Consider the following 12,883-nt stretch of genomic DNA (forward strand, 5'->3'; position numbering starts at 1 on the left):
ATCCCTTCCTCGTGACTACTCCAGTGGTCTTCGTAGCGTGCTCCTCCGTTCTTAAATATACGGCTTTAATTTTGATCACTAATATCTATTAAACAAGTTAATTAATTAAAGTAAATTGTGTACCATTATATCTATTATCAAATATTATCTATTTATAAAAATATTTGTAAAAAAGATGAATAAAAAGTCAATAGCTTCGTATATTGCACGGAGGAGTATATAGAGCGAGAGGCGTCAGCCATGCTGATGCATGCATCGAGCAAATAAACCGGACGGTCGTCAAATCCAGTATACAGCCGCAGCATGTTTGATTAATTATTCAATCAATCGTGGATAATGACTTTTAACAAAATAAAACAACATTATACAATAGACCCAACGTTTAGAAGAAGTGGTCTGGATTCGTTGAGTGTACACCTACATACATTAATTGAAAGTGCCCTACAATTGTGGGAAGGAGAGCCTACCAAGTAGCAGCTGATCTTTCAGTTAGTCCATTCTCAATGAAGTTTTATGGATAATAAATAAGTTTAGTCAATTTTGATAACATGACACACTATTTACGAGGTGAGAGAAGAAAGTGATTTCATAGGAATGAAATCATGTGTACACTATTTTCAAAATTTTTGTGTCTTGTACGTAACCTTAGAAACAACAAGAGGTGAAACTATGAATTGTGTGAGCTATTTCATCTATGAACTAAATAGATTCATGCTTACGTGGTATTTTTGAAAATATAAATATGAAACTTTCCATTGAGAATACTTGCATGTGCGGGCAACGAGCGGCACGCAGAACCGCAGGAAAAAGCTGAACAATAAATGTTCTAGCTCGTAGTCGTCGTAGCTAGGTAGCTATCCAGCACGGTACAGTACTTATAGTATATGCATCTGACTACATCTTCTACCGTTCTACGCGCAAGGCATTATTGCCTTGAGGCGACAGTCTTGGCCACTCATCCACGGCGCCTCTACAAACTGCGAGGCAACCGAAATTCCAAACAACTCTCGGTCAAACGGAACGCTGCCATACGTACGGTGGTTTATACGTGCAGTGCAGGGTTTAACTTGTGAGGTTACTCCGTACACGGCGACACGCACGCGCTGACACACGTACAAATTCCTTCAATCCTTGTCGCTTGACCCCGTTCTTTTAGCTGGTGAAGCCGTCACACCAAGGGGAAACGTACAAGCAACGTACTAGTCCCCGGCGCAATTGCAAAATACACACGCCAGTAGCTGATGAGCTAGCGGCTGGAGGTCAAACTAATAAAAATGTTACTACCACCACTTCCAAAAAAATATAATAGTCCATTAAGACATGGAAACAATTTTAAATGTGACATTGTGACAAGCGATATCTATGAGAATATGCATATTGCCCCCTCCATTCGACAATGTTTATCAACGTTGATCGACTTTTAAACTTGATGGTTGGCCATTCGTTTTATTAAAAAATGTAGTGCAAATATGGAAAATAAAGTCATCACGAACAAGTAACAATAGAAAATGGTGTTTACATAATTTCTTTAATAAGATAAATGATCAATTGCCGTGTCTAAAAGTCAGCAATGACAAACATTTAGGAACCGAAGGAATATTTACTTAAAAAAGGATACGGATTGCAAAAAAAAATGATCATCATGAATCTAATAGCATCAATCTTCTTATGTTCCAAATCAATATGATATTCCAAATATTGATGATAAATAAAAAATAAAAAAAATGTCTGACTAACATGCAGCAACAACATATTTAGGATTGGAGAAGAGAAGACCATAGCAAACTTTTGAAAAACAATTACTTGTAAGTATTTGCCCATTCCTTTACTGTGCCACTATTAAGGATCTGCTAGGAAAATCTACACCCACTGTATACTTTGTCTCATCTGGCGGCATGATGCATGTACACAAACCCTATTGCCCATTTTGAACTCACGATGAAAATGGAAGGAGCCGAAGAGCAAGTATAGTGATGCATCAGTGTGCACACAGGGGACCCATGATGTGAGACATCACAGCCACACAGGCGGCCCATGCATCGTTGTGCCATTCCCATTTATGCCAATGCAAGAGATGCCATGCTACCGAAAGCCCCTTTCTCCTGACCCTCTTCCTCTCTCTTGTAACCTCAAAGGCACAAACCCTAATACAGACACATACTACACACACTACAGAAGCATAGAACTACTGACTACATGCACTAGCACACTACAGATCTGCTCTTCTTTTGAACACGAACACGCGCACATAAACGCACAATACAAATACCAAGAGTCACACAAGCACAACCGTATAATTCCAAAATGTAGAGTACTACAATAAGGTACAAATAGATCGAGTCAGTTCAAGCGGACACAGCACAAAAGGAAGAACACAAACAACTGATTCTAAACCGTCAGTAAGCTTCTTTCTAGAACACGAAATCTGTTAATTGCAGCAAACAGAGGAGAAGCAACTGTGCAAGGATAGAGATCGTCTCACCGGAGGCGAGATATGCTTTGAGCCTGAGCAAGTTAGCGTGCGCATTGAAGGAGGGCATGGCGGCATGCAGCAGGCAGCAGGGGGCCATTGCATTGCATGCCAGGGCAGGCAGGGCTCCCCCTCTTTTCTCTGCTGTCACACTCAAGAAGGACCCGTCCTGGATGATCAGTAGAGCACTACTGTTGGAAATGACATGGGAAAAGAAGTTTGCCAACCGCACGGCACGGCCGATGCGATGCCCTTACCAGGCCGGACGGCCGCGCGCAATAATGCCCGGCCAGACACCACACTATCCCTGCATGCCTCGCCGCTCTCAAATGATTGCATAATCATGCAGCACATGTAAACACTGGTAACCTATCCCTAACGTCATTTTTCAACCACAACCAGTAACACATGCATAGAGATGATAGAAGTATAGTAATCGAGTCAGCGTAACCAAATGGGATTCGTGTTGGCGATCTCCATGCTCCACATCGCATGTATCTGAAAGCAAAACGGGAGATCTGGAGCTGTAATAAGAGAAAATGAGACAGCTGCAGAAGCAAAGCTGCTGCTCAAAAATGAGGAGAAACTGAGAATTCATGTGCTCAGGAGACGTAGATAGCTTACTGGCCGATATGATGTGTGTTCTTTTGGCTGCCTCCTGCCGACACCAACGAGATCTCAGTATGCACAACGAATGCCGCATGGTTAAAGGGATTGAAGCCTGGTCCGAAATCTCCGGTCGACAGCTCCGGCAAGGCCGGAAGATATCAATCGATCCCGACCGGAGACACCGAGCCAGACAACAACCCCCTTAACCTAATCCAAGCATGAAGCACCACATGGAATAATCCAGCGCCCTCTCTCTTGCAGCACTACTTGGTGTGTTTCTAACTAGGTAGCTAATTGGCGGTGAATTGAGACGCCATGGATACAATGGCTTGCGAGGAATGAAGCCTGGTCCGACGCCTCTCGATCTGTCCGGCAGCAGGCAACGATCTGCAAGCTAGGACGCGGATGCCTCGAGCCAGCCAACATTCCCCACAAGCCCCCATGACCAACGAGCTGAGCAAGATGTGTGTATGCAAGATAAGGCCGTGATGGGAAGTGGATCTGATGATGAGCCTATATATAGAAGAAGCTACCTGGAGGAAGCAAGATGCAGGATGGTGGAATGGATGGAGGAGTTGCAATTGCAAATGGTAGGGGAGGAAGAAGAAGGCCAAGGGTTTTTGAAGAGGAGGAGAACGAAGCAGCTAGGTAGCAGGGAAGAGGAGGGTGCGAGGACTGGAGGGGCACTAATGGCAATTTATGGAGACATGCCCCATTTGCCACAGGGGGTGCCCTAACGCCTATTAACTGCACTACTCTCCCCTTCTTCTCCATTGCGTTGCCCGATCGAGGCGCCAGTGGGCGGCGATCTTTGCACTGCGCCCACCTCTCACTTTCCTGGGTCAGACTTCAGAGAGGGGGGCTAGAAAGGTGGTGTACTGGAGTAAAAACCAAGTGACTCCAGTGGTGGTTTGAATTCTCTCAGAAATGCCTCGTGAACTGCACCACTCCTCTCTGCACTCTACGGGCAAAAGGCTGTTCGGAATGTCTTTGACGTGCTTGAATTGTGGAGAAAAATCGCTATAGTTCATGTCAATTGAGGCTCCAAAATGTTCCATGCACATGATTTTTTGTACATTTTTTTTAGCAAAACTATCAATAGTGTAGCACATAATATTGGTGACGTTTAATTTGGTGCAGCTTCAAATCAATGGAGTATTGTTTATGGCCATTCTCTTTGAATTGCATTGAAGTGCTACATTCAAGAATGTTCTGCTGCTTGTTTTTACTCTGAAGCTTATTTCGAGACCATTGCATTGGTCTCGTGAGATGCGCCCAGATGATCAGCAGCGCAATGAAGGCTGCGGAATGTCTGCGAAAAGCTTGTAAGAAGAAAGACCTCATAATTACCGTGCCAAATATATCAAGGCAGCCCTGTTTCGTGTTTACTGTCCTGGATTTTACTGCCCCAAAACTAAAGGTGTTCTACAGTTGCACTAGTAGCAGACTAGTAGGGACTAGGGTAGCTCAAACTTCTAAACGTTGTCTTCTTGGAAAGAATGAAGTGGTAGGAATGAGACATGGGTGACTTGACAGGAGCTAAGAATCCCAGTGACCTTCAGGGAAAGCTAGCTAGCTTGGGTCAGGAAAGTTGTGGTAATTGCATTACAAAAATGTCAACTTCTCCCAAAGAGTAAAAATGTGTACTATTTTAAAATGTGACACACGCAGAGAGAGGGAGGGAGAGAGGGAGGGAGGGGAAGAGGGAGAGAGGGAGAGAGAGATCACTGGGATTTTATCGAATTGATTGAAGAAATGATAATATAACTGGGGACTAGTACAAATACAGTATAAATGCTGACTAGTAGTGCAAAATATATATAAATGTGAGTACTGTACATGTTCTGCATCATTCAAATTTTGAAAAGTTGATGTACACGACTAGAGCCTTTGCCACATGCATGCATGATCTCTGAATTCTGAAACCGCAGGCTACGATTGATCATCCTACTCTGAATCAAACGGTCGAGAGGGCGTAGTAGTTTACGCACGGTTGTCCCCGGTCAACCTCACAGGATTGACCATCCGTAGACGCTGCGTGCAGCGTCTTCGGCCCCCCACGTAGCCCGACAGAGCTCCCCGATGATCACACCATCATTACCTGTTCATTTGCTCTGGCCCCTCTCCCTGCTGGCACGTGCCACATGAGAGGAGTGTACTGGACTGAGCGACTGACCACTGGCCTGGTGGTAGCAGCTACTCTTGCATGCTAGTAGCTGGTAGCTAGCTCAGGCTCAGGCAGCCGCTCAGCTCGTCCAGTCCAGCTGAGGGCTGTGAGCTGAGCACGCTCTGCCTCTGCGGTCTTGCCTTTCTGCCTCCTTAAATATGAGCGAGAAACATGAACGCCCCGCGACCATGAGCCCATGACTCGAGCAGTTCAGCTAGCCAGAGAGAATGCTCTAGAGTCCGTCGATCGAGAACGACATCACCAGGATGTCAAAGCCTAGTTAACCGTGGAGAGTTCAGTGAAACGAGCTCAAACTAACCCCCACCGAAATCACCACACGTATATAGACTTCCTCAATTTTCCATAGCTGGGAAGTTGGAAGAAACAGAACACAACCTAGAACGAACGGTCAGCTCCATCTCCACCAAACGAAACCGAGGAATGCAGTTACACGTCTTGTTCTCGCAGAAGTGCCGGGGACGCGTCGAGACGAAGGCGACGAGAGCCAGACCGACCCCGGATTTTGGATTCCCTCTCAGTCTTCACATCAACGCAGCTGGAGAACCGCAGCTTTGCATAACTCTTTTGGCGTCCGGGCAGGTAGGACCATAAAACCGAGCGAGTCAGACTAGCGCAGCATAAAGCTTGGCAGGGGCACGCAGACGCCGTGGACTCCCACCGTGGTGGCGCACGTCCGGAACGTCCTTGCCCCCCGGGCTGTGCCGTGCAAGCGCGCTGATCGGTGATCGCCAGTGGAAGAACGAACACACGCCCGCGACCCGTGGCCCGTGGGTGCCGCGAGCTCTCCTGTGGAACTCGCATCCTGGCCATCCCCGCCGGGTGCCGCGCTGCCGCCCGCCCCGCCCCCTCCTCCGCCGGGCGCGCGCGGGGGATGGAAGGACCTGGACCTGGCAGCCAGTGTCGGCGAGCCCGGCGGGGTCGGGCCCCCCCAAGGCGCTCCGCGTTCCGAGGCACGGCACGGGCACGGGGAGCCCGTTCCTTTGGCAGGAGCCCGAGCCAGTGGGCCGGCGACGAAGCGAGGCTTCCAGGCGCCTCCTCATGGCGTGGTACCTGAGTGCGGAGAGCTAGCTGTATGCTGCGCACCTGTCCTCTGTCCGTGCCGGTGCCGGACTGCTTGTCCTTGAATCCCTTGCATCGGCCGGTCATTTGGTTCGATCAGGTTTTGTTTCTTATCCATCAAGGAATCAGCGGCCATGTTCATGTTGCCACGGTGCTGGGACTGTCTGCGTGAATTTCGCTCTTGGCTCTTGTAACTCCAGCTTGGTTTCTACCGTGAGTGAATGATACTAGGGTGGTATTCGTGGATTCATTGACACGTCATGTTAAAATTGATCAAATTTGAAACTGTTGTACTTCTCGAAAAGTGAGAGATACGTTTTTTTGGACGAAGTAAATTCGTCCGTCCGTTGGGGGTCCATGGACCTGGTCTTGGGGGGCGATTTTCTTGGCACTGACTGAGCCAGCGGCGCTTCCAGGCGCTCAGTCCCTAGGTCAAACGCACGGGCACAAAGCCACCTCGAGATCTGTAAAGATGCGTTTCGGACGGTTGAGATTAAGCAATATGGACACGCGACCGGCCTGCACCTACGCCCCACTACGCACTAGAACTGGACCGGGAATTCCCCAGGTCGTACGGCTGCTTTCCGCGGCTGAAAAGCGACGGTTTTGACTCTTGTGCCTACGTGGCTGCCACCTGTGTATGTAACCTAATTTTACATGATGTTTTCTCATGCCCGTCCCTGGCTTCTCCAAAATTTCAGAGGCACTTTGGATCTTCCTTTTCTTCAGTTCTTCTTTCTGCATCCGCTGCCGCTCCATGAAGCTTGCTACCTGGAAGCTGGAATTGAAGCTCATGCTAAATAGTCGCAACTGCACGACCGAACAGTGTGAGCCTGCGCTCTCGCGCGCGCCACCCGACATGTTGCCAAAAGCTCTCGATTGGTGCCCTGTACATGAGCACTGATCGAGCCAGAAGTGTCAATTTCTGCGGTCTGCTGAGAGAGGGAAGGCTAGCAAATGCACGGGCACGGGCACAGGCACACAGGAGTCGAGGACGACGTGCGCCTGGGGGGCGAGACCGCGAGACACGGTCATGCGCGGGCGGGCGGGCAGGACGCCCTGTGCGTCAGGTAGCACATCAATGGTGGCTGCCCGCCGGGCTCTGCGGCCTGCCTACGTGGCGTGGCAATTATGGGCAAATGATGGCGCAGGTGAGTAGGTGGGGGACTACACCACTCGCTCGGCCTCGGCCACGGCCAGGCCGGCACCGGGCGCCGGTGGACATCGATGGACACAGCACCGTTCAGTCGCTTCCCGCCGGGCGACGGCGCCAGGCGCCAGTTTGGCGAGGTTAGGGACGGCAGGCGAGTCCGACGTCAGGGCGATACTAAGGCCCGGTTTAGTAGTGTTTGATACGATAGGCTAAACTTTAGTAGTGTCATGTCGGATATTCAGATGCTAATTAGGGTAACTAAATATGAACTAATTACAAAACTAATTGCACAGATGGAGTCTAATTCGCAAGACGAATATATTAAGACTAATTAATCCATCATTAGTAAATGGTTACTGTAGCACCACATTATCAAATCATGGACTAATTAGGCTTAATAGATTCGTCTCGTGAATTAGACTCCATCTGTGTAATTGGTTTTGTAATTAGACTATATTTAATACTTCTAGTTAGTATCCAAACATCCGATGTGACAGGTGCTAAAGTTTAGCGGGTGTATCCAAATACCCCCTTAGTTCGTTAGTTCGTTAGAATATTCTAGGAGCTCCTAACGAACTAAGAGGATATTTGGATACACCTCGCTAAACTTTAGCACCTGTCACATCGGATGTTTGGATACTAATTAGGAGTATTAAATATAGTCTAATTACAAAACTAATTGCACAGATGGAGTCTAATTCACGAGACGAATCTATTAAGCCTAATTAGTCCATGGTTTGATAATATGGTGCTACAATAAACATGTGCTAATGATGGATTAATTAGGCTTAATAGATTCATATCAGGAATTAGCCTCCATATGTGTAATTAGTTTCATAATTAGCTCATATTTAGTCTTCCTAATTAGCCTCCGAATATTCATGTGACATGAATTTTAGTCCGGACTAAAGGTCCAAATACCCCCTAAAAGAGATGTTTGGATCCATGGACTAATTTTTAGTCTGGGTGGCATCAGATATTTGATACCAATTAGAAAGACTAAACGTGAGCTAATTATAAAATTAATTGTATAAGTCATGATTAATTCGCGAGATGAATCTATTAAGCTCAATTAATTCGTGATTAGCATATATTTACTGTAGCACAACATGAGCTAACCATAAACTAATTAGGATTAATGGGTTCGTCTTGCGAATTAGTCACAACTTATACAATTAGTTTTACAATTAGCTTATGTTTGCATGTGCTAAATAGCATCAAAACATTTAATTAAACTTTAGCTATGGAGCTCCAAACAGGACGTAATCTCGATCGAGATACTATTGTCTTGTATGCTGGAATCTGCCGTACTCTCTGATTATGATGATGGGAGGGAGAAAGAGAGGAGGGAGGCGCTGCCATCACTGTGCTGCTGGCTCACTTCAATTCCGAGTAAATGTGAACGACGGACTGGGATCGCTGTACCGTCCGATCGAGCTGTGTGTTGTGTTGTTGCAAAGGAGCTGGAGCGTAAAATATGGATGCCGTGCCATTGTGCGGCTAATGTGATATGCCGTGGTGTTGAAGAATCGGGACAGACGAACAGATAGGGTGAATGGAAGTTTTTAAAATTCTCTCCGAGAACGAGGTTTATATCCCGATTACCACCTCAAACACACCTGACTTCTAATCGTTAAGATGACACAAGTCAACTCGTGACAAACTCACCTTAGGAACGATTAGAAACACTCAAAGCATAGCGGAAGCAAAGCATGCCGAAAAGTTTGCACTAACGTGATTAAGCTTTACCACTATTAAACCACAACTTGACTAATCATGCACGATTAATTAAATGGTACTCGACTAAGCATGCAACGATTACTAATTAAGCATGCAAAGGATAGTCACTTAATTACTTCGTACCGATCAGGCAAAGAGCTAAAGCATGTAACAGTGATCAACTAGTAACTGAGGCAATCAACAAAGCCATCTCATGTTAATTAGCTAGAGACAAAAGCAATTAACTTGCTGCCGACCAACACATGCATCAGGAAAAAAAGACTAAACAAATATAGCATGAAAGTGATGGTCCCTTGAAAGTGAATTCTAGTGCTCTGAATTGAACTGCGCAAACCTCGTTGGGAGTCCTAATGCTGAGCTGCTTCTTGCCTGGATCACACGGCCTGGTCGCTGTGCTGGGCCTTGGAGCTCCGGCTGGGCTGCAGCGTCCTGCCAGCTGCTGGACCCAGTACTGCCGGCACGAAGAAAAGGGAACTTTTTTTATTTTTTTATTTTTTATTTTAGTATTTTGCAAAAATATATCGTCGGATGAAAACATTGCAAAACTAGACTATTGTCGCCGGCCCTAGCCTTACCGCCAGCCTAGGCGGCGGTTGGGCCGGCGGAAGAGCCTTACCGCCGACCCAACCGGCGAAAGGGGTACACCCCTCCGCACCACATTTTTAAAAAATCATAACTAATTTATATCAACTCTGATGGAGATAAACTTTACATGAAACTTGTAGATCTCGATGAGATCTACAACTTTTTAGTTAAAACTTTTTTCATTTGATGTTATATTGGTGCTCAAATAATCGACACAATTTTCAAATCTAAAATTCAATTTTTAGATCTGAAATTAGGCAGCACACTTTCAAAAAATAATAACTAATTCATACGAGCTTAGATAGAAATAACTCTCGTGGTGGAGCTGCAATACCAAGGCTAAGATAACAGCATCTGCCAATGGTGTAGCTGTAATAACAAAGCAGGGCAATGGGAGGACGGCAAGGCCCTAGGCCTAACAAGGGACTTGCGTTCGTCCTATCACTTCGTATAAGGGGCTATCGTATTCTGCATTGTTTGGCTTGGTAATGCAGCGCTCAAGGACCCTTGACGAGATTTACAACTTTGTAGTTCAAACTGTTTTCATTTGGAGCCATTTAGTTGCTGAAATAATCGACACAAGTTTCAGATCTAAAAATTGAATTTTAGATTTGAAACTTGTGTTGATTATTTGAGCAGCAATATGACATAAAATGAAAAACGTTTTAACTACAAAGTTGTAGATCTCATCGAGATCTACAAGTTTCATATAAAGTTTATCTCCATCTGAGTTGATATGAATTAGTTATGATTTTTTGAAAGTGTGGTGCGGAGGGGTGTACCCCTTTCGCCAGCTGGGCCGGCGGTAAAGCCCTTCCGCCGGCCCAACCGCCGCCTGGGCCGGCGGTAAGACCCTTCCGCCTCTTGGACCGGCGACAATAGCCTAGTTTTGCAATTTTTTCATCCGACTATATATTTTTGCAAAATGTTAAAATAAAAAATATAAAAATATAAAAAGTTCAAGAAAAGGACACAACTTCCTCTCGACCTTTCTGGACTTGCTAGGGCGATTCACGATTCGAGTTTCTCCTTCATCGAGGCCCGCGCGTAACGAGCCCGTCGGCGGCCTGTGGCCCCGCGGGGCGTGCTCGGCAGTGGGGGCGGCCCCTTGCGGGGCAAGCCCTGCGGCGGATTGCGGCTCCTGCAAGGGGAGATTGGTGGTGCAGCTTGGTGCCCATGCTGGGTGCGAGGTGGTGCGCCATGATTCCTGTTGGTCCAGTCCGGCAGTGCCTTGCGGTGCCTACCGGCGAGCTCTGCGACGTGGTTTCCTCGGTGAGAGGATTGTTTATATCTATAGATGTAGGTTTTCTCCTAGATGGATTTATCCATGCTTAGTGCCTAGATCTGCTGTTAGAATACGGTTGGATTACCTCTCGGTAAGCATCTTGCCGGGAGTCTTTTGTTTCCTCTCGGATTTCTCTACCGTCATCTATGTCAGAGGAGTTTGGGGTTTAGCAGCTGTCGATGTGCGCATGGAGCATGGTAACGGTCTTATATGCGGAGGGTTCAGCACCGGCGATGTGTACTTCGATGTTTTCTTATGCGTTGGTGTTCGAATCCTCTGTGAGTTTCACTGTGCTGTTCATTCCCTCGTTGTCATCGGCAGCAGACTCGTAGCTATCGATATGGAGATGGTAGTTGGAGTCTCGGATTGTTTTGACCCTCCAAGGTGATTCCGATGGCTGCACATTTGGTAGGAACTGCCCTATGAGGTTAGCTTTCCACTTCTCGTTTGCACGGGCCCCTTACGGGTTTGCTGCTCGTCGCCTGGACCGATGATTGATCCGGGTGAAATTGAGGATTGGCAGAGCGTTCAACGGATAAACAACTTGCTTTCGGTGTGCTTCTGATGGCCTTCTGAAAAATTAACTTTTCATCGTATTGGGATTCGGTTATGAGCTTCATCTTGGGTTTTCTTCATTGCGGGAGGTGGAGAAGATCTAGATTGCGGCAACGGTAGGCGATGGCAACACCTATTGGGTGCTCCTACGGTGGTCTTATATGTAATTTTTTTTATCCAGGGGTACCCTCTTATCCAACCTTTTTTCTTAAAAAAATCCTGCCGGCCTGCCGGCACTCCCTCTTGGGCCGCAGGTGCGTGCCGCTGGTTCCGCAGCAACAGGCCGTCTCGCGTGCGCTGACGCTGGCGCTGCTCGCGTGCAGCTGCCAGACGCGCTCGGCTCCTTCCCTTGCACATGAACCGAAACAGAGAGAATGGAAGAACACGAAGAACAAGCTCGAACTTCAAACAAAAATCCTCAAAACACAATGGATCGAGATGAAACTTGCCATAGAAGCACCTCCTCAAGAGCTGATAGATCCAAAAAAAATATCTCAAAAAAAAATCAAGTATTGCGGATTTTGAAGAAAACCGAACGCCCCCTAAAAGAACCGGTCTTGGAGAAACCTCAAAATCCGAGGTGCTTGTATATGGATTTGTCAGAGGATCATCCTTGATGTTCTTGCACATGTCCTAGCACCAAATTCCCCAAGAATCCCTCCAAAAACGCAGCCAAATTCGAGATCGAGAAATCCCAAAAGTAGCTCTGAAAATAGGGAAAAAAAGGATAAATTTCAGATCTATCAGAAGCAATTGAGCACGAAATTGATCTTTGGATTACTTCACCATGTTCGGTTACAAGCTACTCTTAAGTACAATCAAAATTAAGATGATGAAAAGATCAAATCAAAGATCCATCATCTCTCTCCCTCTCTCACAAACAAATGAGAAGCCCACCATAAAGAGCTCAAGAGATGTGGCTGCCCCAACGTCACCTGAAAAATATCCACAATAGCCTTACATGAAGCACAAAACTCAAAAATCTGTTAGAGGCAAAATCGTCTAACTTTTTATCGGTACATCGAACGGACCCGGCGCCTTCACGACTCTGATTGGCCTCGACACAAGCTTTGTGATGGTGTCACACGTCCTCTGACTCGACGTTGTGCGGCCGCACCGGACTCGCCCCCTGGTTTTGAGATCAAACCGGTCAAACCCTCTTGCACACCCCGCAGGCGTGACTCACCCCCGGTTTTGAGGTCAAACCATCTTGCATGCCACACACGACGTGACTCACCG

General features: G+C 46.8%; 1 long non-coding RNA gene across 1 annotated transcript; it reads right to left on the reverse strand.

Moving 5' to 3' along the window:
• Positions 1-2,275: 2,275 nt before the first annotated feature.
• LOC117841497 (uncharacterized) lies at positions 2,276-3,840 on the reverse strand. Its single transcript, XR_004637306.2, has 2 exons — positions 3,095-3,840; positions 2,276-2,968 (listed from the first exon to the last, which is right to left on the reverse strand). It is a non-coding gene; the product is annotated as an uncharacterized lncRNA (long non-coding RNA).
• Between the last annotated feature and the right edge of the window lie 9,043 nt (positions 3,841-12,883).

This window comes from Setaria viridis, chromosome 1 (assembly GCF_005286985.2).
Source record: "Setaria viridis chromosome 1, Setaria_viridis_v4.0, whole genome shotgun sequence".
Taxonomy (NCBI): Eukaryota; Viridiplantae; Streptophyta; class Magnoliopsida; order Poales; family Poaceae; genus Setaria; species Setaria viridis.